This window comes from Salvelinus sp. IW2-2015, linkage group LG6.2, assembly GCF_002910315.2.
Source record: "Salvelinus sp. IW2-2015 linkage group LG6.2, ASM291031v2, whole genome shotgun sequence".
Taxonomy (NCBI): Eukaryota; Metazoa; Chordata; class Actinopteri; order Salmoniformes; family Salmonidae; genus Salvelinus; species Salvelinus sp. IW2-2015.
In genome coordinates, this window is record NC_036846.1 from 17,054,944 (window position 1) to 17,059,103 (window position 4,160).

At 41.3% G+C, this 4,160-nt stretch overlaps 1 long non-coding RNA gene across 1 annotated transcript; it reads left to right on the plus strand.

The window, feature by feature from the left end:
• Positions 1-885: 885 nt before the first annotated feature.
• Positions 886-3,814, plus strand: LOC111965565 (uncharacterized). Its single transcript, XR_002877534.2, has 3 exons — positions 886-1,139; positions 1,360-1,601; positions 3,043-3,814. It is a non-coding gene; the product is annotated as an uncharacterized lncRNA (long non-coding RNA).
• Positions 3,815-4,160: the final 346 nt, after the last annotated feature.

Sequence of the window (4,160 nt, forward strand, 5' to 3'; positions counted from 1 at the left end):
TTGCGTATTTGTTCTCTGTAGTAAACCATACATCTTCAACTCTATTAAAATTGTTTAAGGATTGTATCTCTGGATTTGGCATTGTCAAATCAAATCAAATCAAATTGTATTTGTCACATGCACCGAATACAACACCTTACCGTGAAATGCTTACTTACAAGCCCTTAACCAACAATGCAGTTCAAGAAATAGAGTTAAGAAAATATTTACTAAATAAACTAAAGTAAAAAAAAGTAATAAAAAAGTAACGCAAGAAAATTAGATAACGATAATGAGGCTATATACAGGGGGTACCGGTACCGAGTCAATGTGCGGGGATACAGGTAAGTCGAGGTAGTTTGTACATGTAGGTTGGGGTAAAGTGACATAGATAATAAGCAGCGAGTAGCAGCAGTGTAAAAACAACGTTTGGGTGGGTTAATGTAAATAGTCCGGTTGGCCATTTGATTAGTTTTTCCCAAAGCTAAGCTCAAATACCAATTGATCACTTTCACTCTTCACATGTGCAAACACTAATTGCGTAAATGTTCACTTTGCGATCAGACCTTTGGTATGAACAATGGAAGCAAACTTGGCAGAGAGAGGTAGCGGTGGAGGTGGAGGAAAACCAAGAACAAAGAAAGTAATCTCTAATGAAATTCGGGCGACTGTGGTGGACCATGTAGTCAAACATGGTTTTGCCTGGGCCTTCCCGAGTGGTGCAGTGCTAGAGATCTTGGTTCGAGTCCAGGCTCTGTCGCAGCCGGGTTAGGGGAGGGTTTGGCCGGCAGGGATGTCCTTGTCCCATCGCTCTCTAGCAACTCCTGTGGCGAGCTGGGCCCAGTGCACCCTGACACGGTTTCCTCTGACACATTGGTGTGGCTGGCTTCCGGTTTAAGCGGGCATTGTGTCAAGAAGCAGTGCGGCTTGGCTGGGTTGTGTTTTGGAGGACGCACGGCTCTCGACCTTTGACTCTCCCGAGTCCGTACGGGAGTTGCAGCGATGGGACAAGACTGTAACTACCAATTGGATAGCACAAAATTGAGGAGAATTAAAATAAAAACACTCTCTGCCTTGAGAGAGGATGGGCAGAGAGTGCAGCCCAATCTGAGCCGCTTCACCGTAGCGTCCGTCAGCCGGACGTTCCAAAATGAGAATAGGTATGTACTGCAGACATCTACTACTTTTACTTCTTGACAGTAGTACAACATAAAGCACAGCAAAGACAGTAGATTCCAATACATACTGRAAGAGGAAACAAAGTAAATGTTTCATATATTACTGTATGAAATTGGGAGCTATACTACTTTGTAACATATTTATCTTGTATACTGCATTACTGTAGTGTTTATTGTAGTGTATGCTATTTTGTTTTTGTAGAACTGAAAGACGATCATCACGTGGTGGTAGAACACGTCTATTTACAGACGAACAGGAGGCTTCCATTGTGAAATCCAACAACAGATGATTGAAAACCCTGCCATCTTCCATAACATCAGAGTGAGCTTATCAACCATATTCCGCGTCCTTAAGAAACACCATCTCCGGATGAAGCAGATCTACAGAGTCCCATTTGAAAGGAATTCCCAAAGAGTGAAGGATAAATGGTACGATATGTGCAAGTAAGTAATGCACTAGTATTACACTCTTGAAGCATTAGAGACTCATTGATGTTGCCAGTAAACTTTACTATACAGCAATTACAGTATTTACTGTCATTTCAGAGAATCATAAAGTTGGATGCAAGTCCCATCCCCTAGGAATAGGCTGGACAATAGAATGAGTCACAATTCACAGAAGGCTGAAAAAAGACAAAAGAATGTTGGTTAAACTGGAACACTAGCGCGAGCCCATAGCAAATGAATGGAATCGAACGTTCGCAGAGCCTGTTTTGACTGTAGTGACGCTTAGAATTCCATTTAGCCTAAATGGCACCAAAAAATGCATCCCTTTTATTTTACCACTACAGTCTATTCTCAGGACGAAACAAAAAAATAATAACTTGTGTAGAAAGTAAACATCTGCACCTCGATGGTGCGAAGTGTGCTTATGTATGTATAACGAGGAAGTAGGGAAAAAATTGACTAAAACCTTTGACTATTTCTGGTCTAGCGATCGATGACAGCAGAGTACGATGCCCAACCTTATGTAATTAGAAAGAGGAGATTAACCTGATTAAAATGGTGTCCAACTTGAAAAAATCGAAATGTACACATTGCGAGGTATTTGGCGAAATATACCAGCATGCCTCTCCATAGGAAAACAATGGGGGGAGCTCAGCATTCCAAGGGCGAAAGGTATTTCGGGGCTAGCGTTTGATGACAGTGGAGTACGCTTCTCAGCATTACATAATTAGAAAGAGGAGATTCTCATGTTAAAATGGTGTCCAATTTGAAAYAATCTAAATATACACATTGTGAGATATTTGGCAAAATAGACACACATACCAATATTTCCCTATAGTAAACAATAAGACGACCWCAGAGTTCCATGAGTAATTTTTTGTTGTTGTTCACATTTTAACTACCAGCATCGTGGGCAGGTCTCATTACCATTAATAGCAAAGCAGGCATCGTGTCGTAGAACAATAAGCTGGGAATAGAACGTTTGGGAAGGTGAGTTGGTGCCACGATGCTCAATAGAACTAATAGGAGCTGACAGGGGGAAAAATGCTCTAAAATAAGGCCTGTTTTTTCGTGATTACTTCAAAACTTCGGCAAGCAGCTGGAACATATGGTAATATTATGAAACTGGGCTCAATGGCAGATGCAATGAACTAGTTTAATCAGAAAAAAACATTGTTAAAAATGTCATGTGTCCAGCCTACTAGGAACTCATATTCATAAATGAGCCTGGATTCAATTTAGCTAAGATGAGGAGGAGAGAAAGGAACATAATTTTTCAACGTGCCATCATTAAGGTACATGGCCTGTGCAGGGGAATGCCACCATATGCACAGCTATGAGCCACAATGGTGTCCTCCACTGCCATGCCACCCTTGGACCATACAACACTGCCCATCTCCTTCATTCTCTGAACACCTTACATGACAATCTTTTTCAGCCAGAGCAGAGGGCCAGGTGATCCAGAGCAGAGAGGACCAGGTGATCCTGAGCAGCAAATGTATGTTCTAATTTGGGACAACGTGATTTTCTATTGGGCTGCTCAGGTCCGTAACTGGTTCCATGACCATCCCAGGTTTACAATTTTCTATCTCCCACCATATTAGGCCCTCATTGTAAAGTAGGCTGTCATTGTAAATAAGAATGTGTTCTTAACTGACTTGCCTCGTTAAATAAATGTTAAATAAAATAAAATATTCCCTATTTCTCAACCCCAATGACGAGTTGTTTTTAGCATGGTGGCGGAAGGTGTATGTTCACAAACCCCATGAACGTATGGCCCTTCTCCAGGCAATGGCCTGTGGTGACATTCCAGCAGAGTCCTTTCAGAGGTGGATTCGTCATGCCAGAAGATATTTCCCCCGCTGTCTGGCCAAGGAGAATATCGCGTGTGATGTTGTTGAAAAATATGTCTGGACAAAAACAACAGACATGACTGACTTATGATTTTGATTTCATTGTATTTCGACCGTTTCTTTATCTATTCCTTACAATTGACCTAACATACAGTACAGCTTAGGCCTATTTTTCTTCCTTTGCGTATGCAAAATAAATTTACTGTATTTTAGCATTTTTACTGTGTGCTTACAGTATGCTGTTTGTGTCGTCCTTTTCGGGAATGTACCTGTGTAATTGCGCACCTAGCTCACTCAGGTGCTTTACTATATCACATTTGTATTGAGTCATGTTCAAATATAAAACAAACACTTTTGCATTTGTGTTCCTTTCTTGTTTGAGTACACACAAACAAAATATACAGTATAACTACAAAATCTTAGTATTTACACTTAAATAGATTCTGATAGTAGTGTTATGAATATGTCACATTAGTGTGATCTCGGTTGTGACTAAGTTAGATTCATTTGATGTGTCTGTAGCAGCTTTACGGTCAGATGCCGAGCAGTTGCCCTAGCAGGCGGTGATGCAACCGGTCAGGGTGCTCTTGATGGTGCAGCTGTAGAACTTTTTGAGGATCTGGGGACCCATGCCAAATATTTTTAGTCTCCTGAGGGGGAAAGGGTGTTGTCGTGCCCTCTTCACAACTGTCTTGGTGTGTTT